This window comes from Mustela nigripes, chromosome 11 (genome assembly GCF_022355385.1).
Source record: "Mustela nigripes isolate SB6536 chromosome 11, MUSNIG.SB6536, whole genome shotgun sequence".
In the NCBI taxonomy this organism is placed as follows: domain Eukaryota; kingdom Metazoa; phylum Chordata; class Mammalia; order Carnivora; family Mustelidae; genus Mustela; species Mustela nigripes.
In genome coordinates, this window is record NC_081567.1 from 17,300,077 (window position 1) to 17,313,182 (window position 13,106).

The 13,106-nt window shown below is 53.2% G+C and overlaps 1 protein-coding gene across 1 annotated transcript in view; it reads left to right on the top strand.

Moving 5' to 3' along the window:
- Positions 1 to 501: 501 nt before the first annotated feature.
- GSG1L (GSG1 like) overlaps positions 502 to 13,106 on the top strand; it is a 126,983-nt gene continuing 114,378 nt past the window's right edge. The window contains exon 1 of the mRNA XM_059415066.1: positions 502 to 544. The gene's annotated coding sequence lies outside the window, so the exon portion shown is untranslated. The remainder of the gene's footprint in view (positions 545 to 13,106) is intronic.

Sequence of the window (13,106 nt, forward strand, 5' to 3'; positions counted from 1 at the left end):
GTGGTGGAGTGTCGGGGTTGAGTATAGGGGTCCCCATGAAGGAACTTGAGCTTCATTCTTTGGGAAGTCATCAGAGGGTTTGAGCAAGAGTGTATATACCTGCGTACATGTGTGACGTGATCAGAGCCATGTGTCCTGAGACCATCCGTCTGGTGACAACAGTGTGGAGCCCTGGGGAGCCCAGTGAGGGGTTGCCTTCCTCCTGCTGGGTCTGCATGGGGTGAGGGTTGTGGAAGGGGCCCGAGAGCGTGGAGCAGGTGCAAGCCACCTGGCTGGATGGGTTGGATCGGGGGTGAGCCCGGAGACCATATCCCCGATGCTGGTTAGCTGAGTTTGCAGGTTCGCTGTCCACAATTCCCTCAGGGAGACTGAGTTTCCGGGAATAAGGGTTAGAGAGACTTGGTGCTCAGTGACTAGGCTCGGGGAAGGGGAGAGGCAAATGCCTGAAGCTCTCACTTCCACTCACATTCTGAAAACCCTTCTTTTCTTTTTGTAGGTGAAAAATGTCGCAGCTTCATTGACCTGGCCCCAGCATCGGAGAAGGGTAAGTGTGGCCCCCGCTCAGGTATGCAAGCCCAGAGCCCTTCAGAGATGCTCCCTGCCCAGGTGACTTCCCACAGCCCAGTGAGGGTTTCTCCAGCAGCGTTTCCGAGTGTTGGCTCCCCAAAGAGCCATAATCTTGAGTAGTCGGGAAGGGGATAGAGGAGGGGGAAGATCACCTGTCCTTCCCCCGAGTGGGGTGGTCCTGAGAGTTATGCTTTCATACTTCCAGTGCACACCGGGATATGGGGGGAGAGGTAGGGCGGGTGTGCGGAAGCTGGGGTCAGGCTACACCAGTGTTGGGGTTACTGCATCCCAGATGCAGGATTTGACCCGGTGGGGGAGCCCACCCACCCAGGTCCACCCACACCTGGACAAACCAGATGTCCTGTGTCTGTCACTCCCTAGTGGACAGCACCGAGTGCAGAGATTCTGCTCAGAGAGGATGTTCAGGGGCTGGCCCCAGGTCACGAGTGGGGTTAGCACAGCAGTCAGGATTAGCTTCAGCTGTAGGGAATGGTGGTCCAATATAGTTGGCTTCAGAAGAGACATGTGCATTGCTTTTATTAAAGTTTCAAAGTAGGGGGTGCTTGGGTGGCTCAGGGGGTTAAGCCTCTGCCTTCTGCTCAGGTCATGATCTCAGGGTCCTGGGATCGAGCCCCACATTGGGCTCTCTGCTCTGCGGGGAGCCTGCTTCCCCCTCTGCCTGCCTCTCTGCTCACCTGTGTTCTCTCTGTCAAATAAATAAATAAATAAAATCTTAAGTTTTAAAGTAAGCAATCCATGATGGCTCTGCTCCAGAAGCTTGCTGCCCCTTCCCATGGTCTCTGTGCTTCGGTCTTCATGGTCTAAGATGGCAGCTGGTGCTCCGGCTGTCACACCTGCCTTCTGGGCAGCAGCTTAGAGGGGGCAAAGGAGAAAGGGCAAAGCTTGCATGTCAGCTCCAAGGTTTCTAGAAGTTGCCCATAGCACCTGCTCATGCCTCCTTGGCCAGAGCTTGATCCCAGGGCCAGACTCAGCTGCAAGGGAGGCTGGGAAATGAGATCGTTATCCTGGCAGCATGTGCTCAGTTAAGTCAGGGGCTCTGTTTTTATGGGAGAGCAAGGGAGCAGATGCTGGAGGACGTGCTGGCCAAGGAACGTAGGGGCTTGGCCGCCTCCGGACCTGCCTATCCCCTGCCGCCAAGGGGGAGGACAGCCAGGAGAGAGCAGGTGTGGTGGTGTCTTCCAGCAGCCTGGAGATTAGGAGAGAGCTCTGGTTCTGGGTGCCAGGGTGGGGAAACTGAAGCAGAAGTCCAGTCCTAGAAACTGTCCCAGCAAGGGGGATCTCGGGTGCCTGGCTCAGGAGAAATGCTCAGCCTGGGCGTGGGGCCACTGACGGCCCCTGCTGGTGGGGCCTGGCTCCCTGCTTCCTTGCGGTGAGTGTCTGGAGGGTCAGACATCCGGTCTCTGACCCATCCCGGGTGTTGGTAGAGGCAGCACCGGCGAGGGGGCCGTGTGCCATGGAAGCTGGGGAGGTTTGTGTCTTGCAGACACTATCCTCTTGGTGAGCTCCAGCCGAGTGGCAGCTCGTGAGGAGGGGACCCCCAGGCACAGGAAAAGGCTCAGCCACCCCCTGCTGAGCAGGCTTTAGGCAGAGGGAGCTGCCGGCTCAGTGACTTTCCTGGTTTCCCAGCGACGGCGCCCCGTTTGGCTGCTGCAGGTGGCCACCGTTAACATTTGGAGCTGAGCATCTGGGCCTCGGCTTCCAAGCTGAGGTCAGGAAGCACGAGGAATATCCCGGCTAACACATGCACACGCACGCCAAGCCGTGGCCCCTCCGTGCTCGGCCCTGTGCTCCCAGGCAGTAAAGGAGAAAGACCTTGGGAGGAAGAGGCTGACAAACTCCCCCCACTGCCAGCTGCGGAACCTGCGCCGTTCAGACGTGAAGCCACCTGACGTGTCCCTGCCCAGGCGGGGCCGAGCCCCGACTTTAGAACCCCCTCTGCTGTCCTGCATCTTATAAGCCCCTACCCGGAGGCAGCCCCTCACCAGGGCTCAGCCAAAAACCGCAAGACCTTGGAGCTCCGGGGCCCCCTGGGCTCCCCATCTGGCTTCTAGGAAGCACGGCCTGGGTGTGCACACGAAAGCGTGCGTGTGTGTCAGAGGCATATGCACGCACGAGCAGGTGCTCCCGTGGATAGGTGCACACGGGTCTCCTGCGTGTGCCCGCACGCACGCTGGTGGCTGAGCACGCACACACGTGTGCCCGTATGAACGTGTATGGGCTCGTGTGCCCGGCTGAGTCCGTGCACGTGTGTGTTTCCAAGGGTGAACCTGCATGGGTGTGTCCCTGTACGGCGGCACGTGGGTTGCTTGTCCTCCTCCTGGGGACATTTGACCTTTATTCTTGCTTCTTCTAGGAGGACCGAGAGCCCCAGAGAGATGGTATCTTTGTGTTTTACTGGCCTTGTGATTTTTCTTTCGGGGCTTGTCGGCCACGCCACGGACCTTCTGGCTTGTGTGTAAAAATGTTTATAAGGAGGCTGAGTGGGTTGGCTTTGCCGCCAAGTGGCAGGACGATTTGCACGTACTCACTGGCTGTCAAGCACTTCAGCTGTCCCTTGGATCAGCGGGCTGCCCATCCCCAACCTGGCCCTCCCGATCCTGTGCTCACCTCCCATCAGGACTGTCTGTCTCACAGACGCGGACCCCCAGCCGCGGAGGGGGCGTGTGTGGTTTGAGGCCACAGCGGGAGTCTGGGGCTGGCGTGGGAGCCCAGGTGTGTTCTCTCCCAAAGCACACCCTCCTGCTGCTGCCTTCTTGTCCCTGCACACACTCCCTCTGGGACTTACCTTCTGGTCCGCCACATACGGCAATAATCATGGGACTCACGCTAATTGGCTTTAGGCAGCGCTTCCTGCGTGCTGAGCGCTGTTCTGAGAACTTCACATGCATGGGCTCATTTTATTTGGTTTATTTTTGAAGTTTTAAAAAAAAGATTTTATTTATTTATTTGAGAGACAGCGAAAGTGAGAGAGATCACAGAGGGCGAGGGAGAAGCAGGGCTGGATCCCAGCAGCCCGGGATCATGACCTGAGCCGAAGGCAGACGTTTAATGACTGAGCCACGCAGGCGCCCCCCTGCATCGGCTCATTTTAGTCCTCATTTCACAGATGAGGAAACTGAGGCATCGAGTGTTAATTGACTTGCCTGAGGTCCTACAGGTAAGATACTGGGGTTTGAACCTGAGTGGTTTGGCTCTTAAATGCCTGGTTCTTCTGAAAAGCTAGACCTTCCGTGAGTGTGTGAGTGAGTGTGTGAGTGTGTGTGTGTGTGCGCGTGCACGTTTCTCCCGTTCCTCCTCCACCAAGACCTCTGCGTTGCGTTCAGAGTGCTCTCAGGCCAGTGCTCCTCTTTCCTTGACCTCCTTCCCCCTGGCAAGCCTCAGTCATGCTTTCAGAGACCTTTACAGACAGCGCCCAGTCTTGGCCACTTTCTTCAGGGCGCTCTCGGCCCTTGCTTCCCGACCCTGTCCCCTGGAAAAAGTAGCTGTCCGTCATTGGCGTTTTGACCACGACGCGCATTTTTCTTCGTTGGTGCCTGACCGTTGTAGTTTTGTGCTTCCCATGGGAAATATCTTTTTGTTTTATACGAGCCTAAGCCCCCTTCATTCTTCATCCGGATGCCTGCCACAATCTCTTAACTGCTTACCTCCTTCATGCTTGCCCCCTGATTCACGTGGGTCAGGATGATCTTTTTAAGGCATAAGTCATCTCACGTGAATCCCTGTATAAAGCCCTCCCTTGGCTTTCATCGTACTTTCGGAGAAAAAGTAAATGTTCTCGTGGAGGCCTGTGAGGTCGGTGGGGTCTGGCCTTGACCTTCTGGGTCTCATCTCTTGCAATATCCTCTCCCTCTCCACACTCCAGCTCCCGCAAATCCTGATGGTTCCTTGAGTCAGCCGAACGAGCCTGTGCCTCAGGACCTTTGCACTTGTTGTTCCCTGCTCTGGGAATGCTGTTCCGTCCGCTTTCTGCACAGTTGGTCCCTCTCCTCATTCAGGTTTGGGTTCAGGGTCACAGCGGGAGCCTTCCTTGAGCATGCTCTCATCACAGCCCTTTCTCCTGCGAAGTCGCTCTCCACCCCTGCACGTCTCTTATTCCTGCCTGCGGTGTCGAGGGTCAGCTCCCTGAGGGCAGGGATTTTTGTCTCCTTTGTGACCCACTGTGTCCCCGTTACCCAGGAGCAAAGCCTGTTGAGTGGATGAAAAATGAACATGGGTTTTAACAGCATATACTCTTGTTATACAAATTACAATGATCCTTAAATGCATCAATGAGAAATGAGAGTCTCTTATGAGCCCTCTAGGTATTCTCTAATAATGGTTTGGTTTATTAGTCCTTGACGGTGATAGATAGATGTAGACAGTTAGGTATGGAACACACACATACATATACAAACATAAATACTTGTATATAAAATCATGAATTGTTCTTCATACCAATGCATAAGACCACCCCCATCTTTGGGAACAACTGTAAAATCATGTGGAGACAATTTGTGTAAGCGGTCCGGTAGCTGGACACTGAGACTGTCCCCCCCTGCACTCCGGGTCTTCAGTATCAGAGCTGAGTAACAGTTACGTGTACCTACATCTTTCTCCGCCACAGGGCTGGGAGGCTGTGAGGATAGCAGGGGTTTCTTACTTACCTCTGGGGGCCTCAGGGAGCCGGGCCAGCCCCGGAGCAGCCCTGGCAGAAGAGTGGACTAAGACTTGAACCAAGGCCGTGGGAGGCAGAGGAGGACGAATTAAAGATGTCTGAACAATGTATCAGGATGAAATGTGCCAGCGTGTCTGTACGCTGTGAACTTGATATTGAAAATGCAGAGGAAACGCTTCTTGTGTTGCTTGTCTTCCTCTTCCCTTGTCTTTCAAAATCTCAGTCCCTTGTTCACTGGGGCCGGATGCTCTCCTACCAAATAACTGCGATCGCGTGGGTAGTCTTCGAACCTAGCGTGCTGGTCCATGACATCCACCATAATGCTGGGTGACAAGCCATCCCGGAGCTCAGGGGCATTCAGCATGTGTTTTTGGCTCACGTGTGTGTGGGTTGACTTGGTTATAGGTTGTCTTGGTTCCAGGATGTGGTCTGGGCTCAGCCACATCTGTTTCACGTGTGTTCTTTCTGGGCGGCCAGGAAGAAGGGGCAGAAATGTAAGGGAGCAGGGCACCGGGGGGGCTCAGTTGGTTGAGTGTCTGACTTTGGCTGGGGCCCTGATCTCACAGTCCTGGGTCTGAGCCCCACCTCGGGCTCCCCGCTCAGCGGAGAGTTTGCTTGCTCCTCTCCCTCTGTGCCCCCTGGCCGTCATGCTCTCTCTCTCAAATAAATCAGTAAAATCTTAAAGAAAGAAAGAAAGAAATGCCAAGTGGCTAAGGGCACAAACCCATTTAAGACCTTAAAACACCATCGTGTCTACTCACAGCCCATTGAGGAAAGCAAGTCACATGGTTGTGTCCAACACCGAGGAGGCAAGAAATACACTGACCGCAGGGTTCAAGGGTGGTTGGCAGCTTGTTGTGCTGGAAATGGCTCAGGCGGGTTTCCAGGTGTATGTGTGCACCTGAGCCTCCCTGCTTTGCTGCTTAAGGTCTCCTCTGGTCCTTGTCTTCCCAAAGAGACCTCCTGATTTCTCCACGAGGGACCTAAATGTTTGGGTGCATTCCCTTGCTGAGCACCGACGGCGCGGCCTCTGCGTGCTAGTCAGTCTCACACGTGCCTTTCGATTGACAAACATTTCCTGAGCACCCAGCACGCGGCAGGCTCCGGGCTAGGCGTTGAGGGGTGCAAACAGGAACCTGGTGGAAGTCTTTCCCCTAAAGATGTGGGAGCGAGCTAAAGAAATGCTTAGCAGCCACGGTGGAAGGGCTCAGGCAGGGGAAGAAAGAATCTGGCCCTGCACTGGGAGAGGCAGGAGGGATATGATTCTGCCACCCGAGATCCCTGCAGAGAGGCCGGGAAGAGGTCTCGGTTTTCCTCCCTAAAGGAGGAAGGTATCAACAGATGCCCCGGGAAGGATTGGTTCCAAGGCACCTGTCAAGGTGTGCTGTGGAGAGTGTCCCCAGTTCCTAACCCCGCGATTTGGAGCTTCCCCTCACGGGGTCCATGGAGCTTTCACTGTGAAGGAATGAAAAATGAATGAGCGAATGAATGAATGAGCTAATTGAGCCTCCCGTGCTTTACGGCCGTCATCAAGCTGCACCCATATCTTCCTGTCTGCTCTTCCTCAGTGCGCACCAGTACACACAGCGCAATATGATTCAGAAAGGGGGGTGAACCATCTACAGCTGCGCACAGCAGCATGGATTTGGGCAAAAGAAGCCAGATTCATGAGAATACAGACTATATGACTCCACTTATATAAAACTGGAAAACAGAGTGAGGCTGTACCCTGAGAAGTCAGGGTTAGACCAAAGGGGAACGGGTGTGCAGAGGGCGCGGACATCGCGCTGTGGCGATGATCTGATCTTGGTCTGGACGCTCGTTACACAGACGTGTTTAGTTTAGGAAAATTCATCAAGCCATATACTTGGGATAGATGCACTTTTCCCGTCTCTATGTGATACTCCAAGAAAAAGTAAAACAAAAATTTCCCACACTGAATTCTAAATGATCCTTCTAAAGTGAAAATCCGACTGTATCAGGATTCTGCTGGGAACCCCTTCCCTGGCTCTGGAATGTAAATATGCTGGGATATTGGAACACGGTGTTCATGGCCCTTTGTGATCAGTCTGGAGCTAGTCTGCCTTTTTTTTTTTTTTTTACTCCACTTTTTACCATCCCTGCGTGGACCCTGGGCTCCAGCCCTGCCTTCCCCCTCGAATACACTTCCCTCAAGCTCCCCATCATCTTTTGGTGCCTCTGTGCCTTTGCATATACTGTTCCCTCTCCCCACCTGCCTTTACCCCCTCTGTGTACCTTGGAAAACTTCTGCGTATCCTTTAAAACCCAGCTTAGACATGACTTCTCTGTTACAATTTTGATTTTAATTTTTTTTTTTTTTGAGATAGAATGCACAAGAAAAGGAAGGTAGGAAAGCAGGAGGAGCAGGGGCTGTTATCGACCCTCGGTGGCCCATTTAGGTTCGGAAAAATGGAGTCTGGCTCGGGAGACTGTGGTCTCCTCCGACCCCCCTGGGCTAAACTGTGTTAGTCACCCCTGCTCCCCGCCCCCCCGTTTCCCAGCTGGGATTCCTGGCAGCCACCAGCTGGCAGCTTTGTGTGAAACAGTCTCCGCAGCTTGTAGGTTTCATTTGTTTAATATTTCAGGGACGTGTAACAATGTGGTGGCTCCGTGGCCACAATCCTGAGTCTTGCCTGAGTCATTTCTCACTTCTGTTTCTATAATAGTCTCTTGTTGGTTCCCTCAACCTCTCTGTTCTGTGCCCGAAATCGATTTACAATTCTGCTGCTCACTTAATTTATTTAGCGCATTTTATTGATTTATGCCGTAGACCCGAAACATGCATAGATCAGAAGAGGCTGCGTAGGGGAAGGGAGAGGACAAGCAACTTTCCCAGCTGCCCGGGATCTGACATGGGAGCTCCACACAGGTCAGCCTGCTGGCCACAGCCCCAGCACGCCGGGTGGCCGGCGTATCCCATGCCTGTGTGTGAGTCCTGGGCGATCTGTCCACTCCGGCTGCCTGGGGAACTCTCGGTCGCCCCTCATGAGCCAGTCCAAAGGTCCAGCCTCCCTTTGCCTCCAGTCTGGCTCCGTTACTTCTGTTCCATACCTGGAACATACCTGCAGTCTGGAACCTGACACAGAGAGAGGTCTGATTCTTTCACCCCATGGACAGAGACTTCCAAACACAAAGAGGCAGGAGACCAGCCCCAGTGGCTGACGCGTCCGTTGCTCGCTCCCACCTGCCGTTCCCAGACAATGTCGAGATCCTTCCTGCAGCCCTTTGGTGGAGAGTGGGACTCATCAATCATCTGAATGGCCCTGGTCCCTCTGTGGAGGCAGCGAGCTCTGGAATCTTAAAGAAAGAGAGCATTTCCTGGTCACTCTCAATAAATGCACACCCCAGGCCACCTGACTCGGTGTCATTGATTTCCTGGAGGCAGGGGGGGGGGGGTACTGCATCCTTGCTTTCGGGGATGGGCCATGGTGGCTTTGTCTGTTCTGCCTCAGGCCAGTGAGTGGCCTTCCTTGGTGTCAGGCTGTGTGCCAGGAGCTGGGACGGGGGCAGGGGGGCGGGTCACCCCCAGCTCCTGCTCTTCGGGAGCCTTCCAGTGTGGGACAGACGAGGAGGAGGGTCACATCTGTGGACCTGGAGCCCAGACAGGTGGCCAGAGGGCTGTGGAAGGGGCTGATGACAGTGTGGACAGGCTGTGCGGAGGGGGGCCGTTCGGGGAGGGTCCTGAAGGACAGATGGCAGTCCTTCTAGGGCTTAAGGGGCCCGGGGGCTGTCATTTAGGGTAGAAGAAATGCCATGTGCAAGAGAGTCCACGTGGCAGGGGCACCACAATCATTTACTGAATGGCTGAAGAGTAGAAGGATGGTCGAGCCCAGTGAGGTTAAGTGCCTTGCTCAAGGTCACACAGTAAGTTTAGGTGAGAGTCAGGCTCACTCTCCAGGCTTTTGGGGTCTTTGGGCAGCACCTGCCCCCGCCCCAGCCCTTTCTCCTCCCATACATCCCTCCCACCATCTCCAACGTCATTTTGTCCAACAATGCCTAGGTCCCTGTCACCGCCCTCCTTCTGAACTGCTAGTTCTGTCACTTCCTGCTCTGAAATTCTGGATTTCCCTAATTACATGCTCTTATTAAAGGTGTTTAAATCCTGATGCCTGGTGGAGGACTGCTCCTGAAGATCACAACATCTAGTAATTGCTTTAGTTGCCTAATTCCAATTATTCAAGATTATCTTTCCAGGTAATTAGATGTCTGGGTAGTCTCGCCGGCTCGCTCTCTCAGAGAACGTCATATTAACCCCAAACGGTGACCAGCTTTCATGTTTCATAATTGGAAACAGTTTCTCCATGGTGAGAAGACTCGCTTAAGTGTAAACAGTGGTAATTTAAATTTCTAAATGACTCTGTGGTTTTATCATACTTTGGTGTGAGAAATTAGCTCAGACACTTCAATCCAGACCTTTGCCTGTCTGAGCAGGGGTTTCGGCAGTGGGTGGGTGGCGGGGGGATAGGGCTTGCTGAGCTGCACAAGGCCTGTGGAATTTGAAGGATGAGGGCTCCTTTCCATAACCCAGAAAAGTCTTCCCATGGGCTGGCTGTTCTTGGACCTGTCCCCAGAATGGAATTTACAACAAGGCCCTTCTATCTGGCCCAGGTCTTGCATTCGCAAAGAGCTTTAACTTGAGCCACAAGATGATTCCTTTATAGGAAGTTAGACAAAGAGCTACGAATCGGGTTCACCACGTTCCGTTGTGCAGGTTACTCACTGTGCAACTCTGTGGGTCATGCTTCATACTGCGGTCTGTGTGCATGGCGTAAGGTTGGGCAGTGCACAGCCTGTACAACTGTACGTGGGGGCGAGGGATACATAAACAGGGCTAAAAGAAGATGACACTCAACATACCATCTATGCCTACATCTCATTGCTGCACCACACTGCCCAGTATAAGCTGGGAATGTGTGACCCTATTTTGTCATGTTTCCTTGTTTTAATCAATATAATTTCATTGGTATAATTTAGGAATAGTGAATTGCGTAGGTTTTAAATGTACAATCCACTGAGTTTTAGGAAATACATGTAACCCAGACCCCTGCCAAGATACAGAACCGTGGCCTGCACCCTTGGGCATGTGACCTGTACCATCACATAACATCCCATGCACAGAAGGGACTCACATTTGGTTAAATGCTCTAGTGTCACTACCTTGAATTTCTCAATAATTTTTTCTAAGTAGGCTCCACCCCCAGCATGGAGACCAATGTGGGTCCTGAACCCACAACTCCTTGATCAAGAGTCAGACTCTTAATCTACTGAGCCACCCAGGAGCCCCAATTATTTTTTAACAAGGGGTCCTGCGTTTTTACTTTGCACTGCTTTCCCCATTTGGGCTTTGTACACCCCCCCTCCATGTATTCAATTCCAATTTCTCTTTACCTTGATTCATTTAGAAAGTCTAATTTTTAAAGCTTCATTCTGAGTAATGGTATCTATCAATTCATGGTTTTAGGGTGCCGAGTTTTTCTTTCCAAGATGCTCTAGAATAAATTATAACTCCTATTTTTTTTTTTTTCCATTTTGCCAACATGCCAGACCCGGCAGATCCCCCAACAACCTGCTGCGTTTTGTGCTGCTGGTACACCAAGTCATGGGTGGGGAAACTGAGGCCCAGAGAGATGAAGTCATCTTTTGCAAGACCGTACGGGTTGTGACAGCAGAGCGGGGTGGGAACCCCTGTCCGGCAGGCGCTGGGGTCCTTGTGCTTCACTGTTCCACTTTAGTGCCTCAAGACGAGCTACTAAAATAGAAAAGAATCCTAAAGTGAGGTACAGTTGGGAAGGACAGAGGTCTAATGAGAGGCAAAGACAAGCTTCGTGCTGGCCAGACAGGGCTGGCAGGAAGAAAGGGTCGTCACGCCTCGTGGGATGTCCCTTGTGATTCCCCAGGGGCTCATGCTGGCCAACACGAAACTTGTCTTCCCTCTTGGTACATTTCCAGTTCCAAGAGAGGAGTCCGACACCGTCCGGGCCGAAAGGGCACAGAGAGCTGATCTCATCTGCTCCATTTTGCAGATAAGAAAACCGAGACCCCAAGAAAAAACTCTGCATGGCTGCTGTAGGCTGAGGATAGTGAGCATGCCTACTGTGTGCTCTAAGAAATGGGGTTCCCTTTCTGGGGCAGCTTCCCCCAGGCCAGTCCTGGCAATGCAGTCAGCATGCATGGAGCGCCTGCTGTATACCAGTCCCTTCCAGGCATGTCGTATCATTATTACTCACATCCCCACCCCGGTTCAGGACATGAAGCTGAGGCTCCAACAGGTTAAGAAACCTGCTTTCGGCCCAGCCGGTGGCAGAGCTGGGATTTAAATGCAGAGTTTCTGAGTGCAGTGTTAATGCAGTGGGTGGGCTCTGGGTTCAGATCCTGGCTCTGCCTTATTGGCCGTGGAGGGTGGGCATGCCGCTCATTCCCTTTATGGCTCACTTTCTTCATCTCTAAAAGGGGATCGTAGCATCTGCTTTGTGGGATTCTTCTGACAATGGAATAATCCATGTGAGGGGTTGACGCAGGGCCCGGCTCGGTCAGTGCCAGCTCGAACGCTCCGCTGTATTCCCCCATCCAGTAGGACTGGCCCCGCCAGCAAGAAAGCTCACTGGGAAAGTAACTCAATTTGCATTGATTTCTCCTTATTGAATAATGCACAGAGTTCCATTCACGGCTAGATACTTCCACGCCCCTGGTTTCACTTGATTCTTTCGACAGCCCTTTGGTGATTTCTGGTTTACGCCCAAGGAAACTGAAGAGGGGCACCTTGCCTTAGGTCACACAGCAAAGTGATGCCTCCCTCCGTCCGTCCCCGTGCTGTCTCTGCCACACCTCACAGGTTTTTCCACTCTGCTTGGTGCCTCCTGGCTCCTCCTCTGCTCCCCAGACCCCGAAAGTTCTTCGGTTGGCTTTGCTATGTGTTCCGAGGCGGCCAGGCGGCCCCGTGGACTCACAGCGATCAGGGAGTGCGTGGAGCAGAGGGAGGGGGCAGCAGAGGGGACCCACGGCTGCTCCCGCTCCCGGCACTCTCTGCTCCTCACGCATCCCATCTGCTGGTTTCTGCAGCCTCTCATTTGCAACCATCTGTCGGGCTTCCCGGAGGTTCTGAGAAGCCCTGGGATATGACACAGAGCCCCCCAAAATATATTGCCTTTTGCCTGATTGAGGAGCAGAGGGCTTCAGGCCCCTGAGACCCTACCCATGCCTCGAAGCCACCTGGAACTACAAACCCAAGAAGGAACCTTTCAGAAGGAATGTTCTAGAAGGCTAAAGCTCCCGCTCCGGTTTGCTGCGCAGGAATTGGCTCCCCAGCCCTTCTGTGGATTCCCCGAGCCAGCCCGACTCCTACAGGCTTCATTTCCCTTATGCTTTTTCCCCGATCTCATTTTGGGTTGAAAAAAGTCCAGCGTCTCTTGGCAAGGATGCCCCAGCCCTGCTTGTCCACAGACTCTGGGGCCACTTGGGCTTCTGGCAGTCAGCACGTGTTTTGCCAGAGGGGGGAGAAATGTGGGGGGGGGCAGTGATGGGCAGCTCCTGCACCCAGAAGGGAGCACGGGTGACTTCTCCAACGCTGGTGTCTGGGTGGTCTCCTCGCTCACTCCCCTGGTCGGGCCCATCTATGCTGGCGAGGCCAGAGGTTGGGGATTTATTCATGAGTTTAAAGCAGTTGGGGTTGTTGTCTCTGTGTGTGTGTGTCTCTCTCTGTGTTTTGTTTGTTTTTTTTTGGTAACAGCTTTATGGAAACGTAACTACTTACCATGCGTTTGACTCCTTGAGGTGTACAGGTCAGTGGCCTTTAGTACATTCAATCTTGTACAACCATGGCCACGGTCAATTTTAGAACATTTCC